The sequence below is a fragment of the Capricornis sumatraensis genome, chromosome 7 (assembly GCF_032405125.1).
Source record: "Capricornis sumatraensis isolate serow.1 chromosome 7, serow.2, whole genome shotgun sequence".
Classification (NCBI taxonomy): domain Eukaryota; kingdom Metazoa; phylum Chordata; class Mammalia; order Artiodactyla; family Bovidae; genus Capricornis; species Capricornis sumatraensis.
In genome coordinates, this window is record NC_091075.1 from 116604867 (window position 1) to 116630592 (window position 25726).

Consider the following 25726-nt stretch of genomic DNA (forward strand, 5'->3'; position numbering starts at 1 on the left):
ATGGGTGTGTGTGTATGGGGATGTGTGTGTATGGGTGTGTGTGTATGGGGGTGTGTGTATATGGGGGTGTGTGTATGTATATGGGTGTGTGTGTATGGGGGTGTGTGTGTATGGGTGTGTGTGTATGGGGATGTGTGTGTATGGGTGTGTGTGTATGGGGGTGTGTGTATGTATATGGGTGTGTGTGTATGGCGGTGTGTGTGTATGGGGGTGTGTGTGTGTATGGGGGTGTGTGTGTATGGGGGTGTGTGTATGTATATGGGTGTGTGTGTATGGGGGTGTGTGTGTATGGGGGTGTGTGTATGGGGGTGTGTGTGTATGGGGGTGTGTGTATGTATATGGGTGTGTGTGTATGGGGGTGTGTGTGTATGGGGGTGTGTGTATGTATATGGGTGGGTGTGTATGTGTATGGGTGCATGGTGTGTATGGGTGTGTGTGTGTGTGTGTGTGTGTCTATGTGCACGTGTGGGTGTGTGTATGTGGATGTATTGTGAGTATGGATGTATGTGTGTGTGTGTTGTGTGTATGCGTGTGTATGGGTATGGGAGTGTGTATATGTGTGTATGTGTGTGTGTTTATATCTGTGGGCAGGGCTTAATTTTGGGCCCTCAAAACTTACTAACGCATTTAATTCTCACAAACGTTGATGAGGGGGGCCGTGTACCTAGCATCTTCCATTTCAAAGACAGGAACAGGAGGCACAGAGAGGTTAAGAGTCTTGCCTCAAGTCACACAGTCCTGGAAGGCCGCCGCCCTGCTGCGGTTCAGGGATCTGAGAAGGGCCAGGGGGCACGTCTGCCACAGGCCCCCAGTGACTCTGCCCGCCTATTTGGATGTCTGAAGACATATCATTTGGGACAGGGGTGCCCCTTGCTGATGACAGGGCCAGCTGGGGTTCATTAACAATCCAGATTTCCAGGCCCTGCCCTGGCAGGTGCTGACCTGGTGGATCTGGCGTCAAGGATCTGTAAATTCAAGGCCACCCAGTGCCTGGTTAGAAGCTCGCCTGGGACTTGCTCCCTCCGGACGCCTCAGGACCTGCTGCTGGTGTGGCCAGGCCCGGCACAGGGGGCCGCTCGGTGGACCTTTGCTGAGCTCCTAGCTACAGAAACCCGGCCCCAGCAAGAGCTGTGAGCAGGCCAGCACCCAAAGGCCCAGCCTCCTACCCCTCTGAGGCACAGACACCAAGAGGTGGCACGTGTCACCTGGTGTCCCCACGTCCCCTGGCACCCAGGCGGTCAGGAAGCCAGGTTCCTGCTGTTGGCGCCTGCAGGCAGCTCCTCCCCGCCCGGCTGGGGAATGCTAAGCCGGGAATTGCTGACTTCCACCACCACCGATAAGGAGGAGGAAGGTCATGGAGGAGACCCGGCCCCTTCCCGGCAGGGCGGGCCGGCTACAGGCGCAGCCAATGACCCGGGCTGACAGCCCTGGCCACCTGATCGGAGCCTGGAGGGGCAGCTTGCTGCAAATGTGTGCCTTCCTGCCGGGACAGGCATCACGCGGCCGGGACCATCGCGAGGGGCCAGAACAGGAGCAGAGGCAGGTGCGGGACCCCAGGAGCCTCCCTCCTTTCCTTCCCCAGCAGGGTAAGTTCCAGACCGCCTACAAAGCAGTCCCCAGCCCCGTGCGTGCGTGCGTAGGCTCACCTGTCAGGACAGGGGAAGCCACGGGAGGGTGTGCATGGGCGTGCGCCCCGAAACCATCCTGGCTGGGGAGAGGCGGGGCAGTGCTCAAGCGGCTCCGCGTCCGGGGAGGGGCCGCGAGCCGTGAAGCCGGACCTCCTCGAGAAGCTGCACGCCTCTCCCCGGTGGGGGTGGGGTGGGCCTCTTTATGGCCCCAGAGGCTGCAGCCCCAGAGATTCCCATCTTGGCTGAGCCCCTGGCCTGCGAGTAAGGGACCCGCCTCCGAGCCTCAATTTGCCATCTGTGACATGGCAGCACGCGTGTTGGGGCCAGCAGAGTGTCCCTAGGCAGTCAGTGGCTGAGTCCAGGGCCAATGGCCCTGGAGAGGAGCGGGAGCCCCGGGGCTGGAGGGCTGGGGTGGGGGCCAGGTCCCTCACCCCTAAGGCTGTCCGCCCTTCCTGGCGATCAGCCCTGGGTGGGGGGGTCTCTGCTCCCTCTCCATCCCCCAGACCCCACCCCAGTCCCCCAGGGGCCAATGTCCCTGCAGCCCTGGGGACAGCCCCTCTGTCCAAGAGGGCCTTTTGGACAAGGAAGGGTCAGAGGGGGGGAGGGGGGAGCAGCTCTGTGTCCGGGTCCTGGGGTGCACTGCCAACTTCATACAGATGGACCAGTGGTAAGGGGACAGCTCTGTGGCCCAGGCGAGGCCGTGCACCTCCGACCCTTACACCCTGTGAGCCTGATGACCCTTCCTCCTTCCCCCAGGGGGCTGTGGGTGTGGCCCCGGGGCAGAGTCTCAGGTGACCCGTGGAAGGGCCGGGCCCAGCGCTGGTTTTCCAGGGTGAGGGCTGGGAGGTCGGGGGTGGAATAACTCACAGTGGCTGGAAGTGGGGTCTCCTCCGAAGGCCTACCTTGGCCTTCCTGGTGCCCCGGGGATGGCAAGGAGAGCCAGGCTCGGCCCCTCTCACCTTCCTCGTGCAGCTGGGGGAGGCATGGTGCAGAGGCGCGCCAAGGCGGGCCCAGGGCCACACAGCAGGTTGGCCTGGGACGTGCCCTCCAGGGTCTTTGGCCTTTAATTGTCCTCTCTGTACATTTCCAGGTGGTTCCACCTTCCTGGGCCTTAAAAAAAAAAAGATGATTTTTTTAAAGAACAGTTTTAGACTTTCAAAACAATCGCAAACAGAGTGCCCAGAGTTCTTGCAGCCTCACGCAGTCTCTGGCACATTTGCAATGGCTCATGAACCAGAATTTGTTCATTATTCCTGAGGAAAGCCCATGCTTCATTCGGCTTCCCTGCGTTTCCACCTAATGTCCCTTTTCTGTTCTAGGACCCCATCCAGGACACCATGTGACATTTAGTCATCACACCTCCCAGGGCTCCTGGGCTGGGATGATTGCCCAGACTTTCCTTGTTTGTTTGTTGTTTAAATTTTATTTTATTGAAGTACAGTTAATGTACAGTGTTGCATTAATTTCAGCTGTACAGCAAAACAAATCAGTTTTATGCATATATATACACACACACACACACACATTCTTTTTCATATTCTTTTCCATATGGTTTGTCATAGAATGTTGAAGAGAGTTCCCTGTGCTAGACAGTAGGACCTAGCTGTTCGTCCAGGCTGTATATAATAGTTAGCATCTGCCAGCCCCCAAACTCCCACTATACCCTTCCCCCATCCCCCTCTCCCCCGGCAACCTCAAGATTACTGTCTGTGTCTATGAAGCTTTTTCCATTTCATGGATAAGTTTCTGTCGATATTTAGATCTCACATGTAAGTGTCTTTCCGACTTACTTCACTTAGTGTGACACTCTCTAGGGTCATCCGCGTCGCTGCGAATGGTATCATCTCGTTCTCTTTAATGGTTGAGTCATACCCCATTGTATATATGTACCATATCTGTTGATAGGCATTTAGGTTGGTTCCACACCTTGGCGTCTGTGAATAGTTGAAACTACTATGAACATAGGATTGTATGTATCTTTTCTTAAAAATTTATTTTTGGCCGAGCTGGGTTTCGTCGCCACATGGTCTCTCTAGCTGTAGTAAGTGGGAGCCGCTCTCTAACTGTGGTGCATGAGCTTCTCATTGAGGTGGGCTCTCTTGTTGCGGAGCAGGGGGTCTGAGGGGTTCAGGCTCAGTAGCTGTGGCACACGGGCTTGACAGCTCTGCAACACGTGGAACCTTCCAGATCAGGGATTCAACCCACGTCCCATGCATTGGCAGGCAGATTCTTAACCACCGCACCAACAAGGAAGTGCATATCTCTTTGAATTAGAACTTTTTCTGGATATATGCCCAAGTGTGGGGTTGCTGGGTCATTCGGTAGTTCTACGGCTTCCCAGGTAGCGCCAGTGGCTAAAGAACCTGCCTGACGCGAGTCTGATCCCTGGGTCAGGGATATCCCCTGGAGAAGGAAACGGCAACCCACTCTAGTATTCTTGCCTAGAGAATCCCAAGGACAGAGGGCCTGGCGAGTGTGGGTCCACACGGTGGCAAAGACTTAGACACCACTGAAGTGACTTAGCACAGCATAGCTCAAGGTAGCTCTGTTTTTACTTTATAAAGAAAATTCCATACTGTTTTCCATCATGGCTGCACCAGTATACACTCCCACCAACAGTTTAGGAGGGTTCCCTTTTCTCCACGTCTAATCTAGCAAGTTTTTAGTAGACTTTTCCATGATGGCCATTCTGACTCCGATACTTTGGCCACCTGATGCAAAGACCTGACTCACTGGAAAAGACCCTAATCCTGGGAAAGATTGTAGGCAGGAGGAGAAGGGGACGACAGAGGATGAGATGGCTGGATGGGATGGCTGGATCACTGACTCAATGGACATGAATTTGAGTAAACTCCAGGAGTTGGCGATGGACAGGGAGGCCTGGCGTACTGCATTCCTTGGGGTCACAAAGAGTCGGACACGACTGAGCCACTGAACTGAACTGATTCTGACTGGTGTGAGGTGATACCTCATTGCAGTTTTGATGTGCGTTTGTCTAATAATTTATGATGCTGAGCATCTTTTCATGTGCCTGTTGGGCACCTGTATAGACTTTCCTCATTTTAATTTTTTTGAGGAGTTTTGGTTTGGTGCTTTGTAAGATCAGTTCAGATCAGTTCAGTTCAGTCCAGTCGCTCAGTCGTGTCCGACTCTGCGACCCCATGAATTGCAGCACACCAGGCCTCCCTGTCCATCACCAACTCCCGGAGTTCACTCAGACTCACGTCCATCGAGTCAGTGATGCCATCCAGCCATCTCATCTTCTGTCATCCCCTTCTCCTCCTGCCCCCAATCCCTCCCAGCATCAGAGTCTTTTCCAATAAGTCAACTCTTCGCATGAGGTGGCCAAAGTACTGGAGTTTCAGCTTTAGCATCATTCCTTCCAAAGAAATCCCAGGGCTGATCTCCTTCAGAATGGACTAGTTGGATCTCCTTGCTGTCCAAGGGACTCTCAAGAGTCTTCTTCAACACCACAGTTCAAAAGCATCAGTTCTTCAGTGCTCAGCTTTCTTTATGGTCCAATTCTTAGATCCAGACATGACTATTGGAAAAACCATAGCTTTGACTAGATGGACATTTGTTGGCAAAGTAATATCTCTGCTTTTTAATATGCTGTCTAGGTTGGTCATAGCTTTTATTCCAAAGAGCGAGTGTCTTTTAATTTCATGGTGCTTTATAAAATGCCCCCACTTAAGATTTGTCTGATTAGACAGAAATTATGGCTTGCATAACTCGATGAGGCTATGAGCCACACTGTGTAGGGCCACCCAAGACAGATGATCATGGTGGAGAGTTCTGACAAAACATCCAGTGGAGAAGGGAACGGCAACCCACTCCAGTAGTCTTGCCACAAGACCCCCATGAACAGTATGAGAAAGCAAAAGGGTATGACAGTGGAAGGTCAGCCCCCTAGGTCAGAAGGTGTTCAGTATGCTACTGGGGAAGAATGGAGGGCAATGACTAATAGCTCCAGAAAGAATGAAGCAGCTGGGCCAAAGCAGAAACAACACTCAGTTACGATGGGTCTGGGGGTGAAGGTAAAATCTGATGCTGTAAGAACAATATTGCATAGAACCTGGACTGAATTAGGTCCATGAATCAAAAGGTAAATTAGATGTGGTCAAGTGGGAGATGGCAAGAGTGAACATCAACATTTTAGGAATCAGTGAAATGGGCAAATTTAACTCAGATGACCATTATATTTACTACAGTGGGCAAGAATCCCATAGAAGAAATGGAGTAGCCATCATGGTCAACAAAACAGTCCAAAATGCAACACTTGGGTGCAATCTCAAAAACGCCAGAGTGATCTCTGTTCATTTCCAAGGCAAACCATTCAGTATCATGTCTATGCTCCAACCACTGATGCCTAAGAAGCTGAAATTGACTAGTTCTATGAAGACCTACAAGGTGTTCTAGAATGAACACCAAAAACAAGGTCCTTTTCATTATAGAGGATTGGAATGCAAAAGTAGAAAGTCAAGAGATATCTGGAATGACAGGCGAGTTTGGCCTTGGGGTACAAAACAAAACAGGGCAAAGGCTAATGAAGTCTTGTCAAGAGAATACACTGGTCACAGCAAACACTCTTTTCCAACAACAGAGACGACTCTATACATGGACATCACCAGATGGCCAAATCAGATGGACTATATTCTTTGCAGCCAACCATGAGCGGCCTGGTCCAGGTCATCAGCTCCTTATTGCAGAACTCAGGCTTAAATTGAAGAAAGTAGGGAAAACCTCTGGACCATGCAGATATGACAGAAATCAAATCCCTTATGATTTACAGTGGAGGCGATGAACAGATTCAAGGGGTTAGATCTGGTAGACAGAGTGTCTGAAGAATTGTGGACAGAGGCTCATAACATTGTGTAGGAGGCAGTAACCAAGACCATCCCAAAGAAAAAGGAATGCAAGAAAGCAAAGTGGTTGTCTGAGGAGGCTTTACAAATAGCTGAGGAAAGAAGGGAAGCAAAAAGCAAGGGAGAAAGAGAAAGATACACCCAACTTCATGCGGAGTTCCAGAGGATAGCAAGGAGAGATAAGAAGGCCTTCTTAAATGAATAATGCAAAAAAATAGAAGATAGCAACAGAATGAAAAAGGCTAGAGATCTCTTTAAGAAAACCGGAGATATCGAGGGAACATTTCATGCAAAGACGGGCATGATAGAGGACAGAAACAGTAAGGACTTAACAGAGGCGGAAGATTAAGAAGAGATGGAAAGAAAACACAGAAGAACTATACAAGAAAGGCCTTAATGACCAGGATACTCACAGTAGTGTGGTCACTCACCTGGAGCCAGGCATCCTGGAGTCTGAAGTCAAGTGGGCCTTAGGAAGCATCACTATGAACAAAACTAGTGGAGGTGATAGAATTTCAGCTGAGCTATTTCAAATCCTAAAAGATGATGCTGTTAAAGTGTTGAACTCAATATGCCGGCAAATCCGGAAAACCCAGCAGTGGTCACAGGACTGGAAAAGGTCAGTTTTCATTCCAATCCCAAAGAAAGGCAATGCCAAAGAATGCTCAAACTACCAGACAGTCGTGCCCATTTCAAATGCTAGTAAGGTTATGCTCAAAATCCTTCAAGCTAGGCTTGAGCAGTACATGAACCAAGAAATTCCAGATGTTCAAGCTGGATTTAGAAAAGGCAGAGGAGCCAGAGATCAAATTGCCAACATTTGTTGGATCATAGAGAAAGCAAGGGAATTCCAAAAACCAAAACCAAAACCAAAACAACCATCTACCTATGCTTCATTGACTGTGCAAAAGCCTTTGTGCAGATCACAACAAACTGGAAAATTCTTCAACAGATGGGAGTACCAGACTACCTTACATATCTCCTGAGCAACCTCTTTATGGATGAAGAAGCAACAGTTAGAACCTTACATGGAACAACCCACTGGTTCAAAATCAAGAAAGGAGCAAGACAAGACTGTATACTGTTATTTATTTAAATTATATGCAGAGTACATCATGGAAGATGCTGGGCTGAATGAATAGCAAACTGAAATCAAGATTGCTGGGAGAAACATCAATAACCTCAGATATGTTTCTGTCACCACAAGCCAGGCTTATCGTGTGTCTGTCCTGGCCCAGTCCTAGAATCGGCCGTTTCTCCAAGTATTCTGTTTACTGGCGCGCGGCTTTAGGAGCCAAGGTGTTTTATCTGCTCTCTGTGTGTGCTTGCTGCACTCGTGTCTTTTAGATCCTCTCGGCCGATATATATGTGCACCTAAACCCATGGAGAGACACACGAGTATGTGTACACATATCCCTGTAAACACACACATCTGTAACTTAGCCTGTACAAGTTGCTGTTTGGTCACTCAGTCGTGTCCAACTCTTTGTGACCCCATGGACTTTTCCTTGTCCTTCAGTATCTCCCAGAGTTTGCTTTGTTTCATGTAATTGAAGCGGTGACGCCATCCAACCATCTCGTCCTCTGTCGTCCCCTTCTCCTCCCACCTTCAGTCTTTCCCAGCATTAAGGTGTTTTCCAATGAGTCAGCTCTTCACATCAAGTGACCAAAGTATTGGAGTTTCAGCTTCAGCATCAGTCCTTCCAAAGAATATCCAGGACTGGTTTCCTTTAAGATGGACTGGTTTGATCCCCTTGCAGTCCAAGGGACTCTTTAAGAGTCTTCTCCAATGCCACAGCTCAAAAGCACCAGTTCTTCGGCACTCAGCTTCTTTCTGGTCCAACTCTCACATCCATACATGACTACTGGAAAAACCATAGCTTTGACTAGATGGACCTTGTCAGCAAACTGATGTCTCCGCTTTTTAATACACTGTCTAGGTTTGTCATAGCTTTTCTTCCAAGGAGCAAGCATCTTTTAATATCATGGCTACAGTCACCATCTGCAGTGATTTTGAAGCTGAAGAAAATAAAATCTGTCACTGTTTCTACTTTTTCTCCATCTATTCGCCATGAAGTGATAGGGCCGGATGCCATGATCTTAGTTTTCTGAATGTTGAGCTTTAAGCCAACTTTTCACTCTCCTCTTTCACTTTCATCAAGAGGCTCTTTAGTTCCTCTTCACTTTCTGCCGTTAGAGTGGTATCACCTGCATATCTGAGGTTATTGATATTTCTCCCAGCAATCTTGATTCCAGCTTGTGATTCATCCAGCCGCTATAAGTTGGTGTGTGTATGCGGATACTAACCTGTCTATATACATATATCTGTAAGTTTGCCTGTATATACGTGCATTCCAACCTGTGCATACACGCACATCTAACGAGTATTTCTACATGTAACACGTGTATCTCTGTCCCGTGAAATTCAAGCCCGCACTGGTGTCTCCATCTCTCAGCCAGCACCCCATGGGTCATTCCGGCTTCCTCTCCTGGGTTTCTGTAACTCCTGCTCCAACAGTGAGAAACCCGTCTATCACCACCAACCACCATTTACTTAGCTGTCGACATCAGACTGCTGGACACGTGAACAGAAGCATTAAGATTTTGAAACCCAGGCCCCGTACAAAACATGGTGACCAGCTGGAGCCCAGGACACAGAGGTGGGGCCTTTACTTTCAGTCTTCAGCCTCCACTCCTCGCCGGGCTTGGGGGCAGACGCCTCTCCCCTCCGGTCACTGAGGCGCTTCTTTCAGAGTACAGTTCACAGCTTTGTTGGACTCGGCTTCCATCCTGGGATTCCCGAGTCGTCTTGAATCTGTTGCGTTTTCATTCATGAAGGTTCGCTTGTGCTATAAAGTTTAAAGACTTTGGAAAAACGCGAGGCATCAGGTAGCGACCATCACAGGACCACCCTGGAAAGTCCCCGGGGCTTCCCTGCTCAGCCCTCCACGCCGCTGATGTATTGATCCTTCCAGCTTATTCTCACAAAGGCAGGGAATATGAAAATATTCTCCCCCCCTTCCGAACACAGAAGGCGGCGCCCAGAGCACTCTGCTGCTTGCATTCCTCACTTGCTGTGGCTCAGAGGCCTTCCCTTGCCGACGTCCTGGCACCAGCTTCACGCTGCTCGTGCCAGTCTGGAGCGTGAATTTTGTGGCACCTGGGTCATTTCCAAGGTGTCACTGTTACAGAGCCCCACTCCCTTGGAGCCCTGCCCTGTCAGAAGCGGACAGTCGTCTGCAGAGTGTTCCCACAGGTGGGGCTTCTGGGCAAAGGGCACTGTGATTTTATAGGCGCTGGTAAGCCGCCCTCAGCATGGCGAGGCCCTGCCCTCCCCGCAGCCCACTGACGGTGTGCCAGCAGACTTCAGGGAGGAGCTGGGAGGTGACAGAGCGTGTCTTGGGACCCCTTTGTCTTTCTAGTTGGGGGCACTGAGCCTCTTTTCATATATTTTAAGGACACAGACAAGTAGGAACTGGGTGCTTCCAGTCTGCCCCGTTTTCTGTGGAGTCATTGCTCTCTTCCTCCAGCATGGCAGGTGAGAAAGAAAGAAAGGAAAGTGAAGTCGCTGGGTCACATCCGACTCTTTGCAACTCCATGGACTTTAGCCCGCCAGGCTTCTCCATCCATGGAATTTTCCAGGCAAGAGTACTGGAGTGGGTTGCCATTTCCTTCTCCAGGGGAATCTTCCCAACCCAGGGATCGAACCTGGGTCTCCCACATTGCAGGCAGATGCTTTACCATCTGAGCCATGGGGTCTCAGGTGAGGTTCAGTTACAAATACCTGCTGGGAGAGGGCAGGGTCCAGCCTGACTCAGAACCAAATCCCACAGCAGATTTTGTTTGTTGAAAATTAAGAGAAAAGGGACTGAGATAAACAGCAGACAAACCCCAGGTGAAGCTCAGCCTGCAGAAGCCCCTGGCCCGTCCTCAGAGCTGTCAAAGTCACGAAAAACACGGAAGATTTGACAGCTGGTCCCAGCCCAGAGGAGCCTAACGAGACGAGATGCTTAAGTGCGAGGTGGTGTCCCCAGTGCCCTCCGGGGATGAAATAGGGCACTAAGGAAAGGCCAAGGGAAGCGAATGAAGCCTGAGCCCCCACCACGTGTCAGGAGCCACGGCTGGCTCTGAGGCAGGGACCAGGTGGAAGGGGAGGCTCGCAGCCGACCCTCAGTGAGGGGTGTGCAGGGAGAAGGTTGGTGCCCACGGGAGGCAGGGGGCAATGGAAGAAGCAGCTTGTTCCACTCCTCCTTATTCTCTCCTGGAACCGGGAGCAATCTGGGAGGGCTCCCAGAGGAGGGGATGGTCAAGCAGGGCTTGGTAGAATGTGTAAGACTCTATCAGGCTGCCACAGGGAAAGGAAGGTATTCTGGGCAGGGGAGCAGCTTGAGCCAAGCTCTCCCCATGAGAAATGGCCGAGTGCAGTGATGCACAGACGGCTCCCTTCTTCCTGCTCCCTGACCGGGCGTGGGTGCAGTGGGCAATGATGCGAGACCCCAGGCAGAGGGCTCCTGGCCTCTTCTGGGCCTGTAGTATCCCTGGATCTCCAGCAGGAATGTGTGTTTCATGTGGCGGGAACCCCCTGGCCTTGCCTGTCTGACCCTTGTGTTCGTGATGAAAATCTAAAACCCAGACTCTGGGGTAGGGGGTCTACTCAGGCAGGAGCCCAGTTGGCTCCCTGTCACAGGCTACACAGTCCTTGGGGTGGTGAAGAGCTGGACACGACTGAGTGCACACATGTGCACACACACACAATCAGCCTCCCATGAGCCGAACCCGCCGTCCCAGGCCCTGAGGTTCACCGGGCCTCCAGCCCTGAGGGCCTTTGGCTTCCTTGTGGGCCCGGCTGCCCGAACGTGGGTGCTGTGATGAGGTCTGTCACCCCCTCCTGTCGTTTGGCCCCACTCATGGGCACCTTCCTTCCCCTTCCTGGTAAGGGATGACAAGCCCTGCTCCTTGCGGCCACCACCCGCCCTCCCTCCTCTCGCCTTACCCTGCCCTGCCCTCTGGCCACGCTGGGACGTCCACCCGAGCCTCCCTTGCCTGCTCTGACCTATCCTCCAACGCTGTTCAGGTCGTGTGGCTGCTCAGTGGTGTCTGACCCTGTGCAACCCTATGGACTGGAGCCCGGCAGCCTCCTCTGTCCATGGGGATTCTCCAGGCAAGAACGCAGGAGTGAGCCACCTTCTCCGTGTGACCCCATGGACTGTGGCCCATCAAGCTCCTCTGCCCACTTAATTCTCCAGGCAAGAATACTGGCACAGGGTGCCATTCTCTTCTCCAGGGGATCTTCCTAGGGATCGAACCCAGGTCTCTTGCATTGCCCATGGACTCTTTATAGTCTGAGCCACTAGGAAAGCCAAGTCAGGTCAGTTGCTCAGTCGTGTCTGACTCTTTGCGACCCCATGGACTGCAGCACACCAGGCTTCCGTGTCCATCACCAACTTCCAGAGCTTGCTCAAACTCATGTCCATTGAGTTGGTGATGCCATCAAACCATTTCAAGCATCAGGGTCTTTTCCAATGAGTCAACTCTTTGCATCAGGAGGCCAAAGTATTGGAGTTTCAGCTTCAGCATCAGTCCTTCCAATGAATATTCAGGGTTGATTTCCTTTAGGATGGACTGGTTGGATCTTCTTGCAGGCCAAGGGGCTCTCAAGAGCCTTCTCCAACACCACAGTTCAAAAGCATTAACTCTTTGGCACTCAGCCTTCTTTTTGGTCCAACTCTCACATCCATACACGACTACTGGAAAAACCATAGATTTGACTAGACAGACCTTTGTCAGAAAAGTATGGTCTCTGCTTTTGAATATGCTGTCTAGGTTGGTCATAGCTTTGCTTCTAATGAGCAAGCATCTTTTAATTTCATGGCTCCAGTCACCATCTGCAGTGATTTTGGAGCCCAGAAAATAAAGTCTTTTCACTGTTTCCATTGTTTCCCCATCTGTTTGCCATGAAGTGATGGGATTGGATGCCATGATCTTTGTTTTTTGAATGTTGAGTTTTAAGCCAGCTTTTTCACTCTCCTCTTTCAACCTTCATCAAGAGGCTCTTTAGTTCTTCTTTGCTTTCTGCCATAAGGGTGGTGTCATCTGCATACCAAGGGAAGCCAAGCCCCTAAGCAAATGTCACCATCTCCAGGAAACCTTTCCTGACTACCAAGCTGAGTTACTCTCTTCGCCTTTGCCACCCTACCCTGCCCATGTACAGCCTCAATTTGGGTCTGTCTGCAGTTTTCCTCATGCTAATTCCGGGGCCATGGGTTTGGGGGAGGAAGGCCACAGAAGTAAAATGCCCATTTCCTTCCGTCCTGGCGAGGGAGCCTGGTGTTGACATGACCTGTCACCGCTGAAGTCAGGCAGTGATTGTCAGGCTTTCTCCCGTGAAATTACCCTTCTCTTCCATTTCCATGAAGTGCTCCCCGGAAGGAAGTCACCTGCCCAGTCACCCCTAAGGACTGGGAAGGGAGATGCCCCTCCCGGGGGGTGGAACAGCCACATAAATCCCTTGGAGCTCTGAGACATGGGAGAGTCACCTCCTCCTCCATTTACCTAGGCAACCTTTGATTTATATTGGTATGGACTTAGGGATATTCCTTTTATTGCTGATGTTCAGTCGTCCAGTTGTGTCCAACTCTTTGCGACCCCATGGACTGAAGCCCACCAGGCTTTTATAACTGGGGTTATCATCCAATACCTACTTAATTGTGTTCCTTAGATTGTCCCAGCTTCGGCCGTTGTGAGCTCTTGTCCGGACCCCGCCCCCACTGGCCTTGATGGTAATCATCACTCTCTTTCATGGGCCCCTCCTGTGCCTCCTCTGTGGGCCCCTCCCTGCATCTCTTTGACTTGGTCCCATCATTGTGCGGGCCTGTAGATCTACCAACTATCCACCCATCTGTCGTCTGTCTATCTATCTGTCTCACTTCCTGCTTTCTGGGCCTGTAAGGTGTCCCAGACTTGCTTACATTTCCCGCCAGAGAATCTGCTTCACATGCTAAGGCCTGGCTCGGAGCCCCTCCTCCAGGCAGCCTCCCTGGCTGTCTCCGGGCAGCTTGGGGGCTGTTTGGTGGCCCTGGCCTCCCTGTTCATCCGCCATCACAGTCACTCTGTTTCCTTGGCTATCTTTGTGACTAGGCTGAGAGCTCCCGCAGGCAGGGCCATCTGATTCATCCATCCACCCAGGTCCCCAGTGCCCAGCACTCGGCCGGGCACAGGGTGGGGCTGGGCAGTGCTGCCAGCAGCCAGACCCTGCCCCCACTGGCTCTGATGATGATCATCACTCTCCTTTGTGGGCCCCCTTCCCCACACTGGGCGGGTGCTGGGCCCCAGGCCAGGGCGGACAACGGAGGCCAGAGAAGTGGGCTCACCCAGCTTCCCACCTGGACGGAACCTGTGCTGCTCACCACCTTAGCTCGCAGCAGGCAGGGTCAGCGCAGCTCAACAGGGCTGGTGTGTGAGGGGCTGGCACCACAGAGCTGCCCTCTGAAGGCAGAAGAGCTCTGTGTGGGGAGGGAGAGGAGGCTGTGCCTACCTGCACGGTGACGGGAGACCCTGGGCTCCCACCTGGATTGGCGCCAAATCAGTGGGTGCTCCGACCACTCCTCCCCACCATTCGGCCTGTGAAACCTACAGCTGGGTGGCTGGATGTATGAAGGGTGCAGAGAGGGCCGCTGCTCAGAGCCTGCAGTGGCCCCGTGGATAAGACCTGAGTGAGTCCCTCCCATCCAGCTGCCCCCTGGAGAGCCAGGAAGAAAGTGAGCGCCTGGAAATGGGCGGGAGATAGGGGGTCAGTGTCCTGCACGGCTTTGCCTGATCAGAGGCGGTAACTTGTGGGGCTGCCCCTTCTGCGTGTCTGGGACAGGCAGGGCCCCTGCACACAGCTCCTGTTCAGGCGCCAGTTAGTCATTCAACAGACGGTTGTAGGTTGCCTGGATAAGAGCCTTGAGGATCCTGAGTGTTAATACAGTGGCACCTGGTTTCAGCCCAAAGGTGCTCGGGGCCCTCAGGGCTGGGGAAGGGCTGGCTTGTCCACGTCAGGCGATGCAGGAGGGAGACTCGGAGACAGACGGGCACCAGTGTCAGCACCACGACGAGCAGGCGCAAACGCGGAGGAGGCAGGGGTCAGAGCGGGCTCAGGGAGCCCCAGGCCCCCAACTGTTTGGAGAACAGGGCAGCTTGAACGTGACAGGTCCGGGGAAACTGAAGGACCAGATGCCAAGTGGCTGGTTCCGCTACTGAGACATGGGGGAAGGAGGGGTGGGTGGTGGGCCATGAGGCACTTATCCAGTTCCACCGAGAGCAAGGCCTGGCTCCGCTCTCAGGGCTGAGTGGCACCTGGACCATCTGAGTTGGGCAGATGGCTCTGAAGTCCTCTACATTCGTGCTCACCCCTAAGGGCGAGTGCAGACAGGGCAGAGCGGCGGGTGAGCGGGAGGAGGGTGTGGTCAGCTGGGCAGAGAGTGGCCGCTGAGGGGCCGGTGAGTTGCAGGCGGAGACAAAGCCAGTGGGCTTAGCATCCTGGAAGGTGCTGGCAGCCTGGATGAGGGCTACTTTGGGGAGTGGGGAGTAGGCGAGGCCAGGCTCAGGACGGAAAGCAGAGCTGGCTGGGGTGGGGGCTCTGGAGGTTTTGCTGGGAAGGGAAAGGAGATGGGAAGCAGCCAAACGAATGGAATGGGGGCTGAACCCAATGCAACGAGGCGGCATCACCCACGTGCAGTTCAGGCACAGCTGAGAGTGACTCTCAGGGGAGTCCTGTGAAAATCCCTCCCCGAGCCCTCCTGCCCTGCTTGGCCTGCCGTGAATGATCTGTGCCCCATTTCCATGAGGGGGTCTTGGCTGGGAGGACACTTGCCCCCTGGGGAAGCCTCTCTAAATTGTGTGCTGGGGCTGGATTAATGTTTGCTTAGCCAAGTTCAAGCTCCACCCCCTGGTTCCTGGGCTGGCAGGAGATCCAGCTTTCCAGGGGGATTGCCGTGCCCTGCTTCAGGAATACCGGTGCTCTGGACCTTGTGAGGGCCTGTGGGATCTGGGTATCCCTGGGGTCTTGTTTATCACTGAGCGACCTCCCCAGGCTCCTGGGGAAATGGCAGCGGGGAAGCCGTCGCCACGCATCCCAGTCTGGGGCCTCCGACTCCTGTCGCCTCCAGGCACCCACCTCCCAACCCCCACCACTACTCAGGGGCCACATGGTCCAGGAGAGTGGGGCGAACCTGTCCTCTGACAGGAGGGCCCTCAGAGGCCCAGCCGCTGCCAGCCTTGTGGCCTCTCAGAACCTCGTCCCTCATTAAAAAAAAATCATTTTATTTATTTATGGCTGTGCTGGGTCTTCACTGCTCTGGGCTTTTCTCTACATTGTAGTTGCTTCTCCTGGTGTGGAGCACGGGCTCTGGAGCATCTGCTCTCAGGAGCTGCGTCGCGCAGGCTCAGCGGCTGTGTCACGTGCGCTCAGCGGCTGCATCACGTGTGCTCAGTAGCTGTATCACGTGCACTCAGTAGCTGTACACGTGGGCTCAGCGGCTGCATCACGTGTGCTCAGTAGCTGTATCACGTGCTCTCAGCAGCTGTATCAATTGCGCTCAGTAGCTGTATCACGCGGGCTCAGTGGCTGCATCACCTGCGCTCAGCGGCTGCGTCACGTGCGCTCAGTAGCTGTATCACGCGGGCTCAGTAGTTGCTGCTCTGGAGCACGGGCTCAGCATTCGCGGCTCCCGGGCTTAGTTGCTTTGCAGCAAGTGGGATCTTCCCAGACCAGGGACTGAACCCACGTCTCCTGCCCTGGCAGGCAGATTCTTTACCAGTGAGCCACGAGGAAGGCCCCTTATCCCTCCTTTTTTAAAGTAAGGGGCTGCCTTGACCGCTACGGATGTGACAAGAGGGTGTGCCAGTCCGGGTCATGCTCCCGTGTAGGCTGGTCCTTTCTGACCAACTCCCTCTGAGTGCCCACGTCAGGTTACTTAGGGCATTGATGAGGGAGCACCCCTCTTCTAAACACAAAGGAGTCCCAGGCCCTGGCCAGCTCAGGGGCTGAGGCGGGGAGACAGGGCAGCAGAATCAGTGACTCCTGGGCAGAGGGCGACGCCTGCCCGGATGGAGCCTGAGCCAGGTCAGTGGGGGTGGCGTCTTCAGTCCAGGGGAACTGCTGACCGCTTCCTGCAGGCCTTCGACCCGGCCTCGGGGGGCCTCCGGTTGTCTGGACAGCCTGTTTGGTCCCGATATTCTTGTTTTGCAAAGAGCGGTTCCTGAAATCACGGGGCCTGGAGGTCTGCTTGGCTTTGACGGGGGCGGGTCTCAGCCACTCAAGCCAGAAACAAGGAACACAGACAAGCCCCTCTGGGCACACACACAGGGTCGCGGCCCTTTCGGCGGGCCCAGCGGCAGCCGGGTGCCAGGCTCCAGGCCAACTCCAGGCTTCTTGCTCCATCCCGGGCCCTGACCTCGGGCTTGGGCGTGCAGGGGAAACTGTCAGAAAGGGCATCTCAGGAGAACTGCTGGGGAGATCCGGGTGGGGCTCAGAAATGCGCGGGCCTCGGAAGGCACGTCACAGATGTGTCTTACAGTCGGGGAACCAGAGGCTGGGAAAGACGACGGGAATGCTGGGTCCACTCCCTCCTGCGACCTTGGGCGATGGCCTTTCTCTTCCCAAGCCTTAGTTTCCCTATTTGTAAACCCAAGGGACTTACTTTGACCTGTCTTTATTGGGAGCATTCTTTGCTTTCTTTTTCCCAGCTGCACCGTATGGTGTGTAGGTCCCTAGTTCCCTGACCAGGGATCAAACCCAGGCCCCCTGCATTTCGGGAGCGTGGAGTCTCAACTGCTGGACGCCAGGGGAAGTCCTGGGGGCTTTCTTAAGGGCTGGTTCTTGGTGACCTTTGACAGTTTAACAGTTCCATCCTAACCAGAGGGAGGAGAGAGGCAGGACGCCGCGCCCGGGACTGTCCTGAGCCGGCGTCCGGCATAGAGGGTCTTCAGCCATCTGGTTGTGGCTTCACCCGCTCCCTAGTGAGGCCCTTGCTCTCCTGACAGTGAACCGTACACAACCTGGTTCCGGGCAGGCGTCCGGGTCGAGGGGGTGAGGGAGGGGGGTGCCTTTGTGCTGACTCCTTCCTGCATCAGCGGCGGCGGGGTGGTCCTGCGATGCTTTTCCAGGAATCCCCACCCCACCCCTTCTCTAGAGCAGGGCCCACAGCCAGGGCCAAGTCCCGCCCCCGATTTGCAAATAACCTTTTCTTGGCGCACGGCCAGGCCCTCTCATTTCCGATCACCCACGTCTGCTCTGGGGCTGTAACAGTGGGACGGTGGCAGAGCCAAACCTCGCTGCTCTCTTTCCAGAAGGCAGCTGCTGCCCCTTGCTCCGGGGCCACCTGTGTGCTTGCTGCTCCTGCCCAGGCTGCTGGAGTGAACGAGCAGGGGGTAGCAGCTGTCCTCCCACCCCACACCCGCCCCCTCCCTGGGGGCCTCTGCATTCCTGGGATTCTCTGTTTATGTTTTATGGCCCGTTGCAGATTAACCCTCAGCCCCCGCCCCCCACCCGGACATCTGCAGTCCCTGGAAGTGGCCGTGGGAGGCTTGACAAGCTGCATGCCTGGAGCAGGCCAGGCGCAGGTACTCTTCTGACGGGCCCCACTCCGCAGGAGGACCTTTAGACCCTCTCTGCCTAGTCCCAATTCCTCCAGATTCAGCCGAGGAGCCTCTGCCTCCAGGAAGCCTTCCTGGATTTCTCCCTCCTCTCCTTCCCCTCTCTCTCTGGCTGCGCAGATGGTAGGACACCACCCCAGTCTCCTTCCAGGTCTGTAAACCCCAACTTATCTGAGACCCCTCGTGTGTGGGTACCTGAAGGCGCAACTGGGGTGATGGAGCTAAGACGGTGGGTGGCAGGGGTGGCTCTGAATTCTGAAGAGCAGAGCAATCACCAGGTGGAGTGGGGATCCACGGAGAGGCTGGACCGCGTGGCCAGGGAGGCTGTCCAGGGGACCCCAGCTGGGCCTGGGGGGTTGGGCTGGGTCACCCCTCCAGGCTTGAGACTGCGCTGACATAGTTCCACACAGTCCCAGGGGATTGAAAATGTTCTGAGATGGCGTGACGGAATTAGAAATTGCTTTTTGTCTTTGTAGGACCACAACTGTTGCTACTTGCCCCACGAGTTAAAAAGATAAGCAGAGGGTAGCGGGTGGGGTGGGGTTTCCCAGGTGGCCCAAGTGGTAGAGAACCCATCTGAGAATGCAGGAGACTGTCAGAGACTCTGGTTGGATCCCTGGGTTGGGAAGATCCCCTGGAGAAGGGAATGGCAACCCACTCCAGTATTCTTGCCTGGAGAATCCCATGGATGGAGGAGCCTGGCAGGCTACAGTCCATGGGGTCACAAGGAGTCGGACACCACTGAGCTACTTGGCACGCAGCACACACAGAGGGCAGGGCACCCCTCAGCCCCTGGCCCCTAGCTCAGGATTACAGCCCAGGCTGCTGTCTGTGGTCCAGGGGTCAGGCGGGAGCCGTCCTGGGAGCTCACCTGGAACTTCTGCCCACGATGGCAGAGGAGAGTCCAGGCAGGGTACAGTGGGCAGGGGTCACTCAGCCCCTCAGAGAAGGTTAAAGAGATGCTGCAGCTGGGTCCCTGGGGAGCAGGTGTAAACATTCCAACAGGAAGTCCTTGGGAGCTCTTCCTCTGACTGTGTGAGTCTCATGGCTTAGGGAGTCGGGGGTCCGCCTTTTCTCCCCTGAAGGCCTTGGCATTGTCCTGGGGGCCGTGTGGTCCAGGGCAGTTCCCGCATCTCTTAAGTCCGTTTGCCGCTCAGGCCAGTGGGATAGTGGCAGTACACTGGGGTGGCCACAGTCCATGGATTTAGTATTTTTAAGTGAGTGATAACTGCACAGTGATGGTAAATCGCTGCGAGGGTCAGAGTTGCTGACCTAGGAGGGTACTCAGAGATCCCCAAGCCCCACTCGCCCATTGGAAAGGGGGGAGCTGAGGCCCAGGGGGTGACAGGCTCCCTCAGAGGGACCCGAAGGCGGGGTTGGGCTGGGGTTGAGACTAGCCTCTCACACGCAAGGCTGTGTGGGGCTGCCCTGTGGGGCCTCCTCCAGGAGGGATCCCTTACTTGAAAGACCCCCACCTGAAAGGCTTACGTTCTTCCTCTGGAAGTCTATTCGGGTACAGTTGCAGACTTGGGGTGCACTCTGTGAGGCTGGTGTGCCGTATGCAGAGTTGGTGTATTCTTGCAGAGTTGAGTAACATTCTGAGAAATTGGAGTTCAACATGTAGAATTAGGGTGTGCTGTGCAGGGTTGGAAAGTCACTTTTCACTTTCATGCATTGGAGAAGGAAATGGCACCCCACTCCAGTGTTCTTGCCTGGAGAATCCCAGGGACGGGGAGCCTGGTGGGCTGCCGTCTATGGGGTCGCACAGAGTCGGACACGACTGAAGCGACTTAGCAGCAGCAGCAGCAGTGCAGGGTTGGAGTGCTCTTGCAGAACTGAGTTACATTCTGAGGAGTCGGGGTGCAACACGCAGAACGAGGGTGTGCTGTGCAGGGCTGGAGTGCCCTGTGTGGAGTGGAAGAACGCTAGGCACGGCCGGGGAGGCTCATGGAAAGCCCCCGGCCTTGAGCCAAGAGCACAGCTGCAGAGGCAAACAGGATGCGGGTCTCGGGCCGCTGCGGGGCACAATGGCCAGGAGAGGAAGCGAGACCAGACCCTTTTATGGATATGGAGCCGCCGGGGGCCTCTTTCAACACAGTTTCCAGAAAAACAGAGCGGGAAGGAGCAAGCAGCTTTCGTTCCACACAACATGGGGTTCTGGAGGGCTGGCTGGGGAACAAGGGAGCCCAGCTTCACAGACAGAGGCTGAGAGGAGCGGGGTGGGGGTGCACCCAGGGCACACCATGGCTTAGAGAAGGGAGGGTGCAGGGCCCAAGCTTAGCTCTTCTTCTCAGCCCCCGAGGCCCCACGGAGCCCGGGGCCAGCCCAGGCCAGGGGCCGGTAGAGATGGGGACTTCTGACACCCTGATCCTTCCCTGCTGCCTGGGGAGCCTGGTCCCCTGCTCTCCCCTTGCAGGGGTCCCTGGAGAGGCTTGGGTATTGGGATTTGTTAGATGCAGAGACACCTGCGTACAGCTGACACCCTGTGGAGGGATTCTCGCCTCTAGACTAACCCTCGTGACAGCTCAGAGCTAGACCAGACAGTCAGATCCCACCCGGGGCCTCCCTGCCGGCCCATGATCAGCACGGCCGTGCCGGCCTTCCAGGAGGCATCCGTGGACGTGGCGGCCTGCCACGGCGGTGCCTGCCGAGCTCGGACCCTGAGGGGCAGCCTGGCTGGAGACAATGGGCCTGGAGCTCTGCCCTCTGGGGGAGGAGGGGAGTCAAGGTGGGGGACAGATGATGGGGACAAAGGCGTATCCACAGGTCGCTGTGCAGGGCAGCGTGGGCATGGATGGAGGAGACAGGCCTGCCCAGGAGGGCCGTTCTCAGCAGAGGCGAGTGCAAGGAAAGCCAAACTTCTCCAGGGCTGAGACCGCTGCAGCGGGTTCCTGGCAATGGGGTGGGTGGGGGTATCACCGTGCCAGGCCCATGAAGCGGAGGCAGGCGGGCTGGGGAGGTGGACAGGCCGGTGTCATGGGGAAGAGGGCAGGTGAAGAGGGCCTTCGGGGCAAGACGGGGCCTTCGGGGTGGGCAAGAGAGCGGAGTCTTAGAAGACTGCAGGTTGCCAAGGTCAGGCAGCCCGCAGGGAGGATGCTGCGGTCAGGCAGGCGGGTACCCCAAACACCAACTCATGTCCCCGGCCTGTTCCCCACTCCCGTGGGCGTCTAGCACCCTGGGCAAGAGGGCAGCCTCCGCAGGTACGTCCATCAGAACCTCTGAACACGCCCTTGTTTGGAAAAAGGGTCTTGATGTGATCGATCCGTGTAAGGATCTCAAAGTGAGATCCACCCGGATGACTTGCAGGGCCCCGGAGACGGTGCGGAGCATCCTTCCAAGCGGGAGTAAGGGAGACACACAGGGAGAGGCCGCGTGATGGCGGAGGCAGAGGGTGGGGGACGCGACCACAGGCCCAGGACAGTCTGGAGACACAGGAGCTGGGGGAGGCGGGAAGGAGGCTCCCGGAGCCAGAGGGAGCCTGGCCCTGCCGGCACGTTGACTAACTTGGCCCCAGAGCTGCGAGAGAATAAACCTCTGCCATTTTAAGAAGCCTGGTGTGGGGTACTTCGTCACTGCCTTCCCTGGATGCTCACATCGTGACCATCACGGCTAGAAAGACTGCTGCTCCTGCTCCATGGAGAGGGCAGGAGAGGGGAGGAGAGAGGTTGGCGGGGCTCCGACAGGCCATGCTCCCTCGGGGGAAGGCGAGCTGCTGGGGGAACAGCTGCCCCCTCTGCTCTGGGGCCTCCTGGTCCCCCGGGGCCCATGGGGTGATGTGAAACCCTCCCCTGCTACTCCACCTGGCGTCACGGGGGACCGTGAAAACAGCCCCCTGCAGCCTCTGCCTCCCGCCTCGGGGTCACCGAGCATGTCAGTGGTGTGTGGCCTGGGGCTGGGCTGGGCTGGGGATGTGAGGGGCCGGAGCGCTGGGCCCAGGCCTGATGGGGTCCCCCCAGTGGCCAGCACTGCCCGTTGAGGGGCTGAGTCTTCACACTGGCCCTCGGTGGGGACCTCTCCAGTGTGAGGCAGCCACAGACCCGTGGCGTCTCCAGCTGTGCCTCTCACGCTTGAGCTCTGGCCCATTGAGGAGGGGAGGGGAGGTTGTGACTTTGGGGTGGCCAAGCATAACGCCAGGAGTTGATTGGATAAAGGCGGACGGCGCGGGAGAGGGGCAACCAGAAACAGCCCGCTTTGGGCTCAAAGCGGATCTCAGCCTGAATGAGAGTGCCCTCAGGGAGCAATCGTCTGGAGACAGGCATGGTTGTCACCCTGGGGTCAATTTCTAGTGACAGAGGCTGGGGACGCTGCCCAGACCCCAGGACAAAGAGCGAGTGCTCCGAACACCAGCAGTGCTGGGGTCAGACACCAGGCTCAGGGATCTCAGTGTCCGTCAGACCTGGTTCCCCACTCACCCTCTGGTTGTCACCAGCCTTGGACCACATCATCTCCTGAGCCTCAGTTTCCCTGTCTGTGAAATGGGCACATTAGCACTTAACTTAGATATTGTTCCTGGTCAGGAAGCCAAACCATGCCTCTCCCAAGCTTGGGGCGGAGAAGGTAGCCTCCTGGGTTTGAGCTGGGGCCAGCAACCGGAGCCCACCCTCTGCCTCTGTGAGGGCCTGAGAGCTGATGGGAGCCCCAATTCAGTTCTTGCTGCTTGTCGGACAGCCAGGAAACCTAGCCCTGCCCCCCAAGCTCAAACCCCTGCTCTCAATCCCAGGTCAGGCCTGGAGCCGGTGAGAAGACAAGGAAGGAAGGAGAGCTTGTAGGCAAACCCCCAGCTTTCCCCAGAATGTGTTCCCATTGATTGTGTCACTGGGTGGGGCAGCAGTGGGAAGAAACCACGTGTCTGTCTGTGTACACACGTGTGGACACATGGATGCACATGTATCTGCATGCACGTGTGCACACGTGTGCATGTATGTGTGCCCATCTGTGCCCACACACGTGCACGAATGTCTGTGTGCAAGTATGTGTGTGTGCACCTGTGTGTAAACATGTGCATGTGTGCACACATGTGTGTGCGTTTGTGTGTGTGCACACGTGCACAAATGTCTGTATAGCATGTGCATGTGTGTGCGCGCGTGTGTGTGTGTGTGTGTGTGTGCAGTAAGTGGAAGAGGAAGAGAGAGCAGGGCTGAGGTTGGCCCAGGGCAGCTGTCCGACTTCCCCAATCCTGCCAGCCAAGGGGGGAGCCTGGGTGGCCCCTGGCCTCCACCTCTGAGCTTGGGCACCAGGCAGCGGGCAGGCGGGTCAGGGCCTGGAGCCGGCCCAGGCCAGAGCTAATGATCAACCAGCCCTGGGAGGCGGCGCAGCAGCTCAGGCCTGCCTCTCGCCAGGCCCAGGCCCAGGCCCAGGCGCAGGGAGGAAGTGGGGCGGGAAGCAGGGGGCGGTGGCGGCCGCTGTGCAGTCCGACGGGCTGTGGGCGGCGGAGACAGCCTGCGAGGCCCGCCAGCAAGGATCCGGGAGCCGCCGCCCGGTGCCCGCTGTCCTACGGAGCGGGGCGCAGGTACGGGGCTCTGGACGGGTGGGTGAGGGCAGCCGAGCAGGCATTGTCCACAGACCTGGGTCTTGCCGCAGGTGGATCTGAGCCATCTCTTGCTTTTCACTTTCTCGGAGAGTTTTCTGAGCTTTCAGGATTGGGAGGGAACAGAACTGGTGTCTGGAGAGGCCAGAAGACCGTGGGTGCTGGCTAGTGGAGCTCCGGGAGGGCCCCGTGCCCGCCGACAGCTACTGTCCCAGTGCTAATGTCAGGTTTGCTAAAGCACCGCCGCTCTGAGATCTCACCTGACCCCACCTCCCCTCGGCCACTCAGACTTGCGTCCCGAGGGTCTGCCCAGGACACAGGAGCTGTGTTGCCAGCAAGCAGGGTTCCGGGCCCAGGGGGCCTCAAGTGGGCCCCCACCCTGGGTTGGCGCCACCTCTGGCAGATACCACAAGTACCAGACCAGGGTGGCATGGCAGCTGCGACCTGGCCACTCTGAGGTCACCGCCCTGGGCCTCCTCTGCATCAACCAATGGGACAGGTGACTTAACTGGGAACCCCGGCCGGACAGCTCTAGGGAGACCCTGACCCAGGCCCTTTCGTGCCAGCGGCTTCCCTCGTGGCTCAGACGGTAAAGAATCTGCCTGCAATGCGGGAGACCTGGGTTCGATCTCTGGGTTGGGAAGAGACCTGGAGCAGGGCCTGGCAACCCCACTCCAGTATTCTTGCCTGGAGAATCCCTGTGGACAGAGGAGCCTGGTGGGCTACAGTCCATGGGGTCACAAACAGTCGGGCATGACTGAGCGACTAAGCACCTGGCCTGGACTTGTGGTCCCGGCCGCAGTGACCCCTCTCCCCGCCTGCAGTGACCCCTCTAGGAGCCCCAAGCCCCGCCTGTGGGGGTTCCACACAGACGACAGATGGGAGAGTCACGCTGGGAGGAGTCAGTGCTGCTGGTCACTTGGGTGTGACCTCCCCCAGCGAGGGCGGGGGGCTGTGGCTGAACTCATGGACGGAGGCAGTGTGGGGGCCAGAGGCGGGGTGTGCCCAGGTTCAGGGTAGGTGTGAAGGGCTGGGCTTGGGCCCACCTGGTCCATAGCTGCTCATGGAGCCTCGATGGCCTCTCTGTGAAATGGGCCCATCACACTCCCCCAGGCGTCACGAGGACAGAGTGAGGATGCTCAGCTGTGCAGGGAGGTGGCTCCCAACAGTGACGGCGCTTCCTGTGTTTATGCCTGAGGTCACTTACTCCTCCCGAAACGCCCGCTTCCCAGCAGAGAAGGGAAGTGCAGGGACCCAGGGCGACGGCTGGCCTGGAGCTGCTGTAATGAAGGGCCACAAACGGGAGCTTCTAACACAGAAGTTCATTCTCCCCTGGTTCTGGAGACCGGAAATCTGAAGCCTCGGGGTGGGCAGAGGGCCCTGGGGGAGGGTCTTTTGGCTCCTGGTGGCTGCAGGCATCTCTGGGCTCATGGGCACGTCACCCTGCTGGCCTCCATCCTCAGCCGGGGTCCCCGCTATGTCTGTGTTCCTCCTCTTCTTACAAAGACCCCTACATGGAGGGCCCTCCAGCCCAGTGAGATCGCATCTTATTATTACTATTATTTTTAGTATTTATTATTTGGCTGCCCCAGATCCCAGCTGTGTGGCACGCTATCATCTTCAGTTGTGGTCTTCGGACTTAGTTGCGGCATGTGGGATCCGGTTCCCTGAGCAGGGGAAGATCCAGCCGGAGCCCCCTGCACTGTGAGTGTGAGATCGTAGCCACCAGGCTGGCAGGGGCATCCCCAGTGACCGCACCTTAACTTCATCCTGTGTCCAAATAAGGCCATCAAGTCTGAGGTCACTGGTGGGTGTGAATGTGGGGGTGTGCTGGTCACCTTCTGTACTGAGGTCCCCAGACAACCCTGAAAAGATGCTTCCTGGGGAGGGGGGCAGTGTCTGCGTGGTCCTCGAGGCAGGACAGGTTTGGATGCAGTCGGGGACACGGGCAGCCTCTCCGGCTGAGTAGTGCTATTTTAGGACCCTCCCCGGGGAGACAGAGCCCACTTCCTCCTGCGGGCTGTGACTAGGAACCCCAGGCTTACCACTGTCAGCGGCAGGCCCCTCGC

The 25726-nt window shown here is 56.0% G+C and overlaps 1 protein-coding gene across 5 annotated transcripts in view; it reads left to right on the top strand.

Moving 5' to 3' along the window:
• Positions 1-1466: 1466 nt before the first annotated feature.
• SH3TC1 (SH3 domain and tetratricopeptide repeats 1) overlaps positions 1467-25726 on the top strand; it is a 65958-nt gene continuing 41698 nt past the window's right edge. For 3 of the 5 annotated variants that reach the window (XR_011145068.1, XM_068974809.1, XM_068974812.1), the window contains exon 1: positions 1467-1586. The gene's annotated coding sequence lies outside the window, so the exon portion shown is untranslated. Of the gene's footprint in view, positions 1587-23561; positions 23640-24930; positions 25024-25726 lie in introns of those variants that run through there. The other 2 variants (XM_068974810.1, XM_068974811.1) reach the window with 2 other exon arrangements.